The sequence below is a fragment of the Tasmannia lanceolata genome, unplaced genomic scaffold, assembly GCF_043159265.1.
Source record: "Tasmannia lanceolata isolate RefF3 unplaced genomic scaffold, GAP_Taslan_0.1 ptg000008l, whole genome shotgun sequence".
NCBI lineage: Eukaryota > Viridiplantae > Streptophyta > Magnoliopsida > Canellales > Winteraceae > Tasmannia > Tasmannia lanceolata.
The window spans coordinates 10,300,612-10,315,112 of record NW_027518685.1 but is presented as its reverse complement, the minus strand read 5'-3'; the positions used below and the strand labels follow the sequence as shown (position 1 = coordinate 10,315,112).

General features: G+C 38.9%; 1 pseudogene; it reads left to right on the top strand.

Moving 5' to 3' along the window:
- Nucleotides 1-7,455: 7,455 nt before the first annotated feature.
- On the top strand, nt 7,456-8,202 carry LOC143885579 (F-box protein At4g18380 pseudogene; annotated as a pseudogene).
- The last annotated feature ends 6,299 nt before the right edge of the window (nt 8,203-14,501 follow it).

Sequence of the window (14,501 nt, the reverse complement as noted above, 5' to 3'; positions counted from 1 at the left end):
TTGGTAATGGTATTCGGAAATGAGAGGCGGTTTTCTCGACACAAAATTTGAGAGCGCTTTTAATTTAATTTTGGTAAGCAATATGTTCGGTCTCTTTTCTTCCTCGGGACACCCCCTCTAGTGTATTTATCAGTAGAAACAAGGGCATGGTCGGGAAAGAAAAGGGGAGAAAGTATATCAATCATTTTGCTTTTAATATTTCAGGTGGGTTACGTGGCGGCCTCGCCTCTTCTACTCACTCTTGTGTGTCGCCTTTCGAATTGGACTATTACAGATTTTAATGCGTGTTCAGCGACAGCTGATGTTAATTGATGTGCCCTCGTTAGAAAATAATTAAGAATAATTACATGGTAACGGAGTTGGGGACCGCGAGTGGAACCCAACAATTCTTCACATGCCTCTCTTCACAAGCCTCCCATGCCATATGGCACGAGGGAGTTTGGTCGGTATTTTGAACTTACGCCCACCCACTGTCTTCACAAAACGACAAAAAAGGCATGTCCTAAGTTTTGTTAACGGGCCACTCATTAACAAAACCCATTAACTTATTAAGGCGTTGGGAATATCAATAACGGACTGATTTTTGCACTTCCATACTTTTATAATGGCACAACAAAAAAGGCATGTCCTTGCTGAGGCGTTGGGAATATCTACAGGGAAATGATAAATGCACCCTTTTCATCACTTGAGTCACCCTGCAGCTGCATTGTACGTTGCAATCAGGTCACTTCATTACTTCACATTTGAAGTACATCAGCCCCTTTTCAGTCGTAGACCCACTATAGCTGGGTGTCCCAGATAATGAAAAGGGGCACATCTATCATTCCCCTATCAATAACGGACTGATTTTTGCACTTTCATATTTTGATGATGGCACTGCTCATTTTGTCACCCTTTCTAATTAGCCTGCTGCAATACTCGATGCTCACAACATCACAAATGTAAAACAAAGTAACAGTGCCATTATCAAAATATGTTAGTGCATAATTAGAGGAATGATAGAATGACAGGCGCCCCGGCAAAAATCAGCTCCAAGGGCGTCCCTATTGGTTGAATTATGCAAAGTCAACATGTTTTTCACTTTTTTAGGGGCACATTTTCATTTTTTTAGGCGTATTCCACTTTTTTTGGTGCTGGAGTACTTTGCATAAATCAACCAATAGGGACTCCCTTGAGCTGATTTTTGCAAGGGCGCCTTTCATTCTATCATTCCTCATATCATGCGCCTTAAATTACAAAATTATTCTCTAATGGGCGGTGATAAATTCACCCCATCTAGGATAGATTCAGTAATTCACTCCCTCTGAAGCCCACAAGTCCACAACTGGTTCTCTCTCCTCTCACAAACCATGCATACCCACGGCTCTCTCTTACAAATCCTACATACCCTCACAAGGGGGTGAAAACTGAATGTTTTAGGTCTTTGAATAGGTAAGCCCCACTGTATTTTTTTTTTAAAAAATAAAGTGCACCTTCATACTACAAGTATGTTAAAAAAACAGGGAAATTGCTAGCGTCCATCGCAAAAGGCATTTCACAGATGGTCTGTCCCATGTCACACCTGCCACACAAGATCACTAGCATTTTGCAGATGGTCTGTCGCATCTCTGCGATGGACGCTAGCATTTCCCTAAAAACAATTAGGCCGAACTTATTCAAAGATCCAACCATTCATTTGTTGGGCCCAGTGTCAATAGGACTAGGACCGGTCCATAGAATTATCTCCATAGGAGGATCCTAATCCTATGATCTATAGATTGAAGGCAGCATATAAAAAATGAAAGAGTTAGGAACATCCCATTCCCATAGAGATGGGTTTTTTTTTTACAGGAAAGCCTATTTACATTGGGCCCAACAAATGAACGGATTGGATCTTTGAACAAGCTAGGCCCCAGCAAATTTTCTAATAATTGCTCATTATATGATGAATTTTCTAATAAATACTCGTTATATGGTACACCCTTGTGTAAGTGCACATATTTAAAAAAAATCACTTGGGCCCACTTTGTTTGAAGATAAGAAAATTAGGATATCATTAGAAATCTCTAAGGATCAGAAGGTTATGATTGGGGTTGCAACTTGGGCCCACTTGGATTCGGCAGCGACTGTGATTTGTGGAAGCCAAGGTCTCTCTCTCTCTCTCTCTCTCTCTCTCTCTCTCTCTCTCTCTCTCTCTCTCTCTCTCTCTCTCTCTCTCTCTCTCTCTCTCTCTCTCTCTCAGAACACATTATAACCCTTATGGTTATGGAGTCAAATTAGCCATGGCCTCTGAAAGAAAAAGAGGAAAACTATATATAAAGTTTACCCAACTAGAGTTGAGTCCAACAATCATTTTTTGGGTATTTTATAACATGTTGAATTCAATCACAGAAGTACCTTATAGTTATACTGTTATAGGAATGTTTGGTAATGTTGGAACAATCCATATCTTAAGTAGCCCAAATATTACGATTCTTAAGACTGTTGGAAAATATCCATATCTTAAGAAGCCCAAATATTATGGTTCTTAAGATTGTTGGATAAAATGGACGGATCAAATTTCTACATATCTTATAAACAAATGATGAAGAAATGATATATGGTTTAATCGAACCAAAAAAAAAGAAAGTCGAAGTCAAAACAAGTTATTTGAACCCAAAACATGTTACTCAACCTCAAATAGTGCAACTCGAAGCCAAAAATTCATGTACTGTAAATCAAACAATAATTGAAATAGAACCTAGGAAAAACAGATTCCACTTATCTCTTGTGATAAAAACCGTTTGAAAAAATCAGATTTGAAGAGAAAAGGCTGAATCGTGCCACTGGTCACTCTCCTAAAGAATCGTATCGGTCCCTACCGGTGCAACCGGGATCCACAAATTGACGCTCCAAGATAAAACAGCTAAATATGGCTCCAATTCACGTGCACTCGCTGACTGATCCACCCAGAACCACCTTAGATTTGTGCTCAGACGCGGAAGGAACGGAAGGAAGGAGATGAAGCAAAACCAAAAAACATAACCCTTTTTTCTGTGTAAATCTTTCTTTTTCTGTTGGCAAAAGCTACCCCAAATGTAGACCCCAGAAACTCTTAGCCTTACCCAAACCGTATTCTCTTCTCCTTTTTATAGACACCAAAGTATCTGTTGGAAAGAGCCACCATTTATGGATACTAATGTTGAGAAAAGCCACAATTAAGATTCTTGAACGTTTCTCTTCCAACATTCATATTTGTGACTGTTGGAGATGAACCGGTTTTGCAACTTTAATATGTGTTATTATCATGGGTGCCATTATAAAAAAACCTTTAGCAATTAATGGGGTAAAATGGAAACCGTTTTGGGCATTAAAAAGATCTTTTTTCATTTAAACCCAAAAAAGCACTCAAAAGTCACTAGCTTTTGAAATAAGAGGGAAACCAAATTTTGAATCTTTCCTTCTAAATTTTAAAGACAAGGCAAAAGTACTTTTTACTTTTCAAATTCTTTAAAATTTCCAACAGGTAACCATGAAAATTATTCAATGGAATATTAGGGCATAATTTGTTTGCTTTTTGCACCCAAAAAAATCTGAATATGATGTTCTTTATTAATTAACCACCTATTTGTTTGGATTTTGAGAAACGATTGTGAATTTGTGAGTCTGGAAGCTGATTATTGGACTCAAATTTATGTTTAACTTTGAATCCAATAGATTCACAATCTGTTATCAAAATCCAAAACAAACAGGGGCTTTGGATTTATGAGGGTGCTATGGTGTTCTTTATGAGGTGTATGTTGTTTCTATTTTTTGCACCCAAAAAATAAACAGGCCTTTGAATATGTTGTTTTATCCATGCTGTTGTTTTGAAAAATTAGGAACAAACTCCAAAATTATAATTCTTCTATGTTTAGTGCAATAATAATTGGTCATAGCATAGGCTAATTTCCAATGTTTTCTTACTTGATCATCCTGTTCCAAGTTTCTCGTATCTTTTTCATCAATTTTCATTCTCTTTGTGTAGGGCATCCATAAGTTATATCATATTTTAATGGAAATGGAGGATGTCGATATTGATGTAAGATTTAACTGTGAATGATTTGGGACAACTAATTTTCACATGTAGGGGCTCAGTATATGCATACAAAAATGAAAATGATGATAGAGCCCACCATCTATAACAAACCCATGCATAGGGGGAGCGGCCCATCAATTTACACCTCATGTCTGATAGTCTTGGGCCCACCATTTTAGTTTTGCATAAAACCAAAGGCGGCGATATGAAAAACCCGACCCGGCCCGAGTTGCAACCCTACCAAGGAGACCCATAGGATTGACCATGTCGATAATGCGTCAACATTGGAGTGATGAATTCGTGTTATGCATTCTTATAGCCTAAGGTCAAAATTGATCCGAGCGGTAGTAAGTGGAAGTGTGAGTTATGCATTTCAATTGATCATCAGCAAGAGTCTTCTTTCAAGGTAGATTAGCCAAAGTACTTTTCCATGTGAATCCATTTTAGGGGGGGGGGTGTTGTTAGGGGTGTAATATTAAAAATTTAGTAATGACACACTATCTTTTGTTTCTATAAGAAAAGTGAATATTCTTTTTAGAAAAAATAAAATAAAAACAAAAATAGCCCAAACCCATTCCATCAAAATAACCCAGACCCATTCCATCATATACAAAAAAAAAAAGGAAAAACCCAAAGACCACTACCAACACTATCATCCATCCCCATCGCCTCCCTCTCTCTCTCTGCCTTTGTTTTAAAAGGAAGAAGATGATCTCATATATTTTAGGGTTTGAGAGTTAATTTTGTGAAGAGAATGTAGAGGTCTAGTTTTAGGGTTTTGAAAATTCATTCGAGTAAGTAGGAGAAAAAAGATAAAGTGCTGCAATAAAATGTTCGAATTTATCGGATAAACGGATACGGATAATATCCGAATTCGAACAATATCCGACGGATACGAATTCGGTAATAGATATTAAATATCCGTCGAATCCGAATTCGGATAGTGTATATTGTAATCGAATTCGGATATAGCCATATCCGCTCCGAATTCGATCCGTTTACACCCTTAGGTGTTGTTGATGGGAACCATCATTACTCATTAACAACCAAAGAGGAGAACCAAAGGGGCCCACATCCAGTGATGGGATACATTTGCTTCACATCCGACACTGAAGGGGTCGTCCACGTCTTATTTGCCTTCATAGGGATTCTAGGAGTCGACCATGATTGGTAGGACCCAGGGGCGGATCCACGTGTAGCATAAGGGGGGCAGCTGCCCCCTGAGTTGGCAAAAACTCCTATTATGCTCACTTAAATAGTTATGTTAAACTTAAAAGGGTTGTCCGAAGTAATACAAGGCAGTGAAAAATGTTAAATATAAAGGCCTCGACTATCGACTCTCAACCATGGTTTTAAATTTCGACCGAACCGAAATTTTCTGAAATTTCAATTTCGCCATTTACGAAATTTCGAAAGTCCGAAATTTTGTTTAAATGCCATTATTTATTTATTTTAAAAGTGTTACAAAATTTCGGAATTTCAAAAATTCGGTCCGGAATTTCGAACCAAATTATCAAATTTCGGACCGAAATTTCGGTTTCCGGTGGGGTCCGAAACGGCTACCGAAACCGAAATTTTAAACCATGCTCTCAGCCACATACCACTTAAAACTCCTCTCTGAGTCTCAATCTCGAGTGAAAAACCCTAAAGGGCCTCAAAATGCGGCGCCGACTCGCAGTGAAGAAGCTCGGTGCACCCAAAAAAGAAATTTCTTTTTTTTTGGTATATTTATCTGATTTTCAGTTTTTTTTTCTCTCTCTGGAATCTATTTCTAGGGTTCTTTTTTGCAACCCTAATCAATGTCAATCTTGGATATTATCAACTAAGCAGATTTTATCAACCCTAAGTCCCTAATCAGATTTCAGTTTTATCAAGTATCAACCATAAATCCCTAATCAATGTCTATTTTTGGGTGTTTTTGCAACCCTAATCTAGTAATCTTTGATTTTGCCAACCCTAAACTGCAATGGTGTGGACCCCGATTCGAGAACGGCGACGGGACGGATCCCCCTACATCCTTTGGATCTCCACATGAGAAGGAGAGCTCTACCAACGCTCTCTCGAGACGTTGTCCCTCACAGCATGAGTGGCGATATATGAGATACCTCTTGATTCAGAGACAGAGCCCGGAATCAAGACGTACCTGAAAACAAAGAAGAGTCGTCATCCAGGGAAGTCGGCCCTGGAACCCATAAGATACTCTGTTGCAATGGATAACCAGAGATAACAAAGGCCCGTGCCTGGTTACGAGTTGGGAAAGTGTTAGGCATCCAACTCGCCCGAGCGCACTTGGTCTCTTATGCCATTTATATTATTTAAAAAAAAAATTTGGGCTAAAATCATGTGAAATGGGAGCAGGCATCCCTGAGAAAACGTCTAAGCATGCATGACCCAGGGATGGGCAAAGAAATCAAACAAATCCTAACTCAACACATATAAGAAAGCAGTAAACAACCACATGCACTGCTACAGCTAAGTATATAATGATAGATATGATGAGATAAGCAGGAAAAGCAGTAAAGAGTTATATCTAAGCAGATAATCAAGATAAGATGAATGAATAAATGCTACAGCTAAACATGTGAAACTGCACAAGAGATGTATCTAAAGAGTACACACTCATGATAACGAAGTAAGCACACAAACATGCACCTAACTACGCAGAAGATAATGCTAAGCAGTAAACAACCAAAGCAGTAGAATAAATACACTAGCATGCGAGCCTATGCAAGAGATAATGCTAAGAAAAAAGTGATCAATCACATGCTAGAAAAGTAAGCAAGCTAAAAGTAACACATCAGGTAGGGTCCATCATTGTACCTCATGTTTTGATGGTTGGGTACCACAATCTCCACAAGCCCAGAGTGGTCAACCAATTTTGGCCTTTTTCCTTTTTATCTTCCTCTTTGACTTATCGGACGTCTCTCAAAAAATTAAACCAAGAACACCAGCTAATGACTTCACATCTTGGAAGGTCCTTTTACTCGTAGGAAAACAGAGACTAATTTAGTAAATACCTCTATCAGTGCCACACGAATATCGTCTTTAACATGAGAATACCGCTCGTGCACGTCTCTCATGATAAAATCACTCAATTCACCGTTGAACTCCACGCCAGTTGGGCCACCTCCAATTACAACAAAGTGTAAAAGACGCTTCTTTTATTCTTCTGAAATGCCTGTCATCATGGAGTTTCAACCACATTCATATAAGAGTGTGGTACAATGGAAGAATATGTTTGATTAAGGAACACATGGTTGAATTTGGTAAAGAGAAGAGCTAGGCAACTGTGTAGAAGATAAAATAACTAACTCTAAATTTTGAAACAGAAAAAAAAGGAGTAATAAATGGGTAAAAACAGGTAAATGTGTAATGGAAAAGTTTTTGATAAGTGAACTTTAAGCAAGAGTCAGTTGACCATGTCGAGAGAGACAGGTGACCATGTCAGATGCAAAATCACATTAGTATTCTGTATACAGTACTAAATCAGAAACTAAAATGGTTTCCATACCAACACTAAATTAAGTGGAAGGCCGAGTTCAGAAGCTCGCTCCACAGCTGTTTGATCCTCGGCGCCACCTCCTTTCAACAAAAGTCTCTGGACAGTGGTAATTTTGAAGATCAGGGGTGGTTCTTCAATAATGTGGGGTTTAAATTGCGAGTTGTTTGGACGATTACATTTCTGATAGCTGCATTTTACCGGCATTGCTTCTTGCGGCAATTTGTGGCTGATCATCCAAAGCTTCAGAGCCTTGTTCTTATGGATGTTGATGGGCAAGGGATGCTCTGTATGGGGAAGGAGGAGATTGTGGAGTTGAGGGGATCTCCTTTGGTAGTATCAACATCAGATTTGAACATGACGTTGTGGTATGCGCCCTGCCTAGAATTGGCGTCGGGCTATGAGTTGGAGGGAGCAACACTTGTTGTAATCAGACCGGTCGATCGGCCTATCAAGAGGGAGAATGATGTTCTTGTGGATGGTGCTTTTGATGGGCCGTTTGGTGAGGCGGCAGAAGCAATGGCGAAGAGAAAGGCATACCTGTTAGAAATGAATCTGTTCTTATTATCAATTTAGAAAATGCTGTTCAGTATTCAGAGGCTTTTGGTAAGATGAGGTATGTTCTTATCTCTGCCAATTTCTGTTGTTGGTTGTATTTTGGTAGTTTAAAGTGGATGAAAAGAAATGCTTTCTTGACCTGCAGTTGGGACTTGTGTTTCTTAAGCTATCTTCCAATGAAGGTCTCTATAGTTTTCTATGTATTTTTATTTTTTTTGAAATGGCAGTTTTCTATGTATTTTTATTGTTACATTATTGATTTTTTTTCTTTGTATTTAGCCTTGGGTCATTCGCTTTGGAGTTGTTATATGATGCAATGAGCTAACAAAGGTACAAGTTGGGGCAACTTGTTCAATGATCCAAGCCATGTATCTGCTAGGCTTTGCTATGGATGGGCCATACACCAAATAGAACAGCTCAAGCCTTGTAAACCTCCAGCTTGTGGAGGCTTCAGTGATTAATTTTGGCCCTTGCTTTTTAATTTTCTAACTATGTATTTCAAGGCACAGTTTAGACCTAGTACACTTATCGCATAAGGGGTGGATTTTTGTGTACAGCTACATCCATAGCAAGGCCTAGCAGACAAATGGTTTGGATCATCGAACAAATCGCCACACATATATTTCCAAATTCGCACTTTATCATGTAACAATAGATGTTGATTTCTATTGTTTTTCTTTTGTAGTTTCACGTGGTTCTGTAATTTTAACTTTTGGTAGATCTTCTAAATTTCAATACAAGTCTCACTGTAATAACTTGTCAAGGAAACAAACTTCGCATGATCAATCTTAAAGCGACTCTATATAGGTTGTAGCTGTAGGCCCTCTTGTTATTTTATCATACAGTACTGAAGAAGACATTTGATGGTTCGTGAGTGGTTTTTGGCGGTCTTACATGGGCATTAATTCTTAAAGAGGGGGTGCTGTAGTGGAGCCTGCCTGTAGCTGGATATGCCTTCGGTATGGATGCATGAGTTCACACACTGATAGTCGTCATAAGTGGATGAATTGAAATTTTGGACGCATGCATTTCAGTGTTCACACACTGATAGTCTTAGTTGGGGACACAGTGGTTAGAGAGAATAGTATATAGAGGTGCTTTCACTTAGTATAATATACAGTTTGGTTGCTTCTCAACCTAAAAAGTGTTGTTGTACTGAAGGTGGCTCCATTTGTGCAGCTTCTCACAACTCCTAACAAAAGGGGAAGGAAAGGCTTTAAATTTCAGTTTTGGTTGGCACGGAAATGGAAATATTTCGGTTTCAGTGGAAATCTTGTAAAATCACAAAAATGTAAAAAAACATGTGCAAATGATGAAATTTTAAGATAAAACATAGGGAATGCTAGAATAAGCACAAATACATACTTAGAAACCATTGCACAAGCAAGAAAGTTATCCATAATGGCTTAATCACAACGAACACCTAGTAATATGCATTATCGGTAACATGCATTATCGCACATGTTTGGATAGTAAAGTCAATAAAGAAGTACAATGTAATGAAGTATAGGAAAGTAGAATGACCCGTCCCCTCTCCAAGAACCCCAACTCTATGTCAATACCACATAGTTACGAGGTATTATTGGCTCCATGCCAATCTGACATCCAGTTCATAAAATATTGTTACTTATGAAATGAAACGAAATGCTAATCATAACATCTTTCCATTTTTTTGTCGTTCCAATCATTCTGGTCGAATTTCGGGAAATTCAGTCGAAAATAATGACCTAGAAGGAATTCATTGAGATTTCGCTTCGGTAGGGTTGGAAATGGAAACATTTCAATCGTTTCAGGCAAGTTTTGTGAAAATTTAAACCATGGGAGAAGTAGAAGGGAGAACGGAAGGAAGGTAAAAGAAACAATGTACAAGGTCAAGAATTTCTAGAGAGCCGACTCTCAAAAGATCTCAAAACACTTCACAGAATAGATATGAAAGTGAAAATTATAGGTAACTAGGGTTTCAGTTCACCCTATCTATGTTCTGGAATCCTAGTAGCTCAAGATATTAAAGCCAATATCCACTTTTGCATGTGCCTCAGAGGAGTGGTAGCTTCAAAGCAAGTGGGTGCAATTGTGACCTCCACACTCCCTCATCCCCACTCTGATAAACTCCTTAACTGACTCCTTAACTGAACACAACTACAGAGTACAACTGACTAACCCCTCTTACGGCTTACTAATTCTTCTTACTACAATTATACCTAAAGCATCAGGTTTTGGGATGAGGTTGATGCAATATATTTGCAGGGTAAGGTCTGAGGCCACCTTTTTGTATCCTAGTGACTTTGAAATTATTGTAAGCCACTTTGTCAGATAAAGGGAACTGGCACTCTTAGCAAATTAAAGTTGTTACACTTCCAAGTTCCAGCAAATATGTTAACTGTCAGCTGTACATAAGTCCATCACCCTTAACTTGTAGTGAAGATCAACCACTCAGATCATAAACTGTTTACTTAGTAGATGGACATAAATTTCAAATGCTGAAATCAACTAATTCAGGCATGAACATCTGTAGTTAATTGTAATGGTGAAAATATCCATGTCCTAAACATATGACCTTTAACTGTTTGATTGGAGCTCTCAGGCTGTAAATGGAACTACAATTCCTTTGTTAGATGATACTTAGCAATGATCTTATCCCAATATAATTGAGAGTCCAAATGCCATATAAATGTTAATCTAGATGGTCATTACAGAACAGTTAATTGCAACAGATGCTACATGGCAGATGGGATGGTAGCACTGTTCGTCTAGCATTCTTAACTGTATTTTTTTCACTAAAATGAAGCACAACTAGAAGGAAATACAATCACTTACAGATTGAGTTAATGGAGGAGGAATTCGGCATTGAGCGAAATCGATTCACTTTCCAGCAACGTACACGATTAGTGAAGACTTGCAGTCGGCCTCTTCTTTGATGAACTTGATCCATGGGTTTTGCTCGATCTTGTCTTGGAGACACCGAGGCATAATTCGGATGAAGGCCCTTGCAAATCAAGGGTAGAAGAAGGAGCTTGATCTCCAAGCTCAAATGTCTTCTCCTCATGATGGAATGTCACAAGGGGGAAAATTTTCCATCCAAAATGGATATTTTCTAGATCTAGATCTTGCTCCCCACAATCAAATTACAAATTCAAAGTCACTAATTACAATTTGGTGGGAAATGACCTTTTATAGGCTCCCCAATTACAGGAATGATGTCCCTACCCATGGTAAAATGACATAAAAGCCAAACAACAGAGTAAATTAACCAAACTACCGCTAATAAAGGTTAATGACATAAAAGGACATCAAAGACTATCAAAATGACCAACCTACTCTACTATTGCAAGTAAACTAATGAGACAAATGACCCTACACTAATGGAGCAACGTCGGATGCTAATGGGATAAGGGATGGTCCTACATCAGAGGTCCGCCTTGATTGCCACCCTATTCATTGGAATTTCTAGGTCATTTTTTGGGAATTTTCTTGGTCATGTAACCCTATTCAATGTCATATACTGATTTTGTTTCCTAGCAACCATTTCAAACTGGAAGCAAGTCCTGGGATAACTTGCTCTGGTACCATATTTGATCTGGCACAGAGCAGCAGGAAAAACTAACCAAATGAGAAGAAAAGCAGACGTTCAAAAAGTGATCTCACAATAGCCTACCAAACAACACTATGGAGAGAGGCCACCAACCTTACAAAGTATTTGATTTAGCATGGATCAATATGTCTCAAGCAGCCATGTTGGAAGTCCACCCAAGGGGAATTGCATCTCTTCTATTCGAGTTTGTGAAATAAAATCTGTGCTTGACATCTCTGTGAGCGTGAGTTTTGTGTGTGCGCGCTAGCGCGCATCCAATTCCACCTGACATTGAAAAATAGTGTGCTTAGCTACTAATAAGAACAGAATTTGACAGAAATGAAAGTGGTGGTGCGCACCAAAATCGGAAAATATGTACTTGAATCCTGTAAAATGGTAAAATTTTTAGAAAAGGATCGGGGAACTAATCTAAGATGTATTTGCTTGCCACCACAATTATACTGTTCTAAGATATATATATAGCTCCCACGTTATTCATACAATGTGGTCTCCTCTTCAATTCCAAGGAAATGAGCGACAATAGAACAATATGCAGAAGGTTCCTTAAACCACAGAAAAAGAACCAGTACAAATAATACGAAAATTTGATCTTTGATAGATGAAAGAAACTACGAAGAGAGAATAGATTATAAGATATACGTCTATAATAGTAAAAGAGTATTGGTTTTTAGGTCAGGTGATAGGGTAATTTAAGTTCAAACTGTTTGGGCACTTGATTTATCTTCAACTTCTCTAGGAGCTAGGATTCTTTTGCAAGTCTCTTATTAGTGCTCTCATCCAACTAATTCTCATCCATGGGCTGGGAACTGGGATAAGTGGCTTATGTCATTATCCTATTAATTGACAGAAAGCTACAACCAACATACAGTATGGTTGTTGTTAACTCTGTTTGGTTTCCGGGTTTTTTTTTCCCTGGGATTTATGTGGGAGGAAAAAAATCCAAGGAGATTGGTGGGAAAAAAAAGTCCTACAAGTACCCCGGTAAAATAAAAAACCCATGTTTGGTTGACCGGACTATGGTGGGCAAAAAAAAATATGCTTTGTTTGGTTGCTTGAACTGTTGGGAAGAACAAAATTCTTCTCAAGCTTATTTTTGGTTCCTGGGAGTATTTTTTTTCCTTCCTCGGATTTCGTGCGGGGTTATTTTGGTTTCTGGGATTATTTTGGGCTCACTGTGTTTATGGTAGAGGGCCCAAACCCCATACCCGAATCCAAAAACAGAGTGGGCCCACATTGTTTTGATGATCCAAAGCCTTCATTTGATGGGCCCTGACATAGATAGGGTGTGCCCAAAACATCAGCTCCATAGGATCATCCTAACCCTTCAATTTGTGGACGAACCGTCAACTGAGGTGGTCTACCTTACACAAATTAAAACCCCAGGAGGTCTACTTGTAACTGTTTTTTTTTTTGGGTAGGCATCTACTTGTAACTTTTTAAACATCAGAGGTTAAGTTGAATGTGTCAGGAACCACAGGGAGTCTAAGTGTATTTTTCCCTTTAATTTTTATGGAGTAACTTCTTGGTGCTTCACATTTTCATCCCATTTAACTAGTGCACAAGGACCAACCTTCAATATGAAAACCCTTTAAATTTCCCCTTTTCCTGATGGAGGTTTTGCTAAACAGCATTTGTTAATCGTACGCCATTAAGTTCTCAACCACCCAAGAGTTCAACCACACATGAGGTCGATAGCAGAATCAATGGATCGATGACAGGTACACTTGCCATTTGCCATGTGGGGCCAATCAATGGGAAAAAGGCTAAAGTGAGTCAAGGCTCTTTAGTTGTTGGGATATCAGGACGCGGGCTTTGCCAACAACCCTCCTAATATTGCCACGTGTACCAAAATAGGGATATGATCACAGCAATGATAAATTCGCACCCCTTGTAGGATAATTTGCTCCCCTCTAACGTGAATTGACGTTAGAAAGCGTTAAAGTCTGCCGCATACCCTCCTTTAAAGGGGTGCGAATTATCGAACAGGGGGTGCAAATTTATCATTGCCCTTTATACAAACATTAAGGGCCTGTTTGGATGCCGAGAAGATTTTGATTTGGATTCCTCACATTTGCAGCCCTTTTTGTGTTGTGATTTGGATCTGGATCAAATCCATTGATTTCCAAATCAGCGATTGGGCAGTGAAAAAAATCAGATTTCCAAATACGTGATTGGAAATCCACAGATCTGGCAGTTTCCTTCACCCTCTTTGCTCATCGACCTCTCCCCTCTACTACGAATTACGCCCTTCCCTCTCTGTCTCCCTCAACATGAGCTAGCAGATCTATTCATTTTGTATTCAAAACTCAATTCCAAATCCAAATACAAAATATGAGGTATCCAAACGGGCCCTATGGGTACTTTTGCCATAAGAAAGCCATTAAAGTGTTACTAGGTAAATGGCACTATGGAGGGCTGTTGGGAAGCATCCGACATACCTGTCTTCCTAGCAGCTCTTTTAATTATTGTTTTTTGACTGGGAAATAGATCTTATTAAAAATACAGAGACCGAGAAGATCCCTGAGGGGTAGCTATGCTCACAACGCAAATTCAAAAGAAATAAATAAAATGAACTAGGGAGAAGATAATCAACTAGCTCAAGGCTCTCTCTGTGCACCCCATCTCTCGCAAGCCTATCCGCTTCTCCATTAGCGGACCGCCGAACAAGCATAAATGTGATCGCAGCCGACCCCCAACCTATCCGCTTCTCTTGTCTTCAAGTTTTCATCACTTTTCTTTGTTTTGTTGGTGAAGGAAAGGATTTTCAAATTGAAAAGGCTTCATATCTAAACAGGAAAACATCCAATTTAATTGTC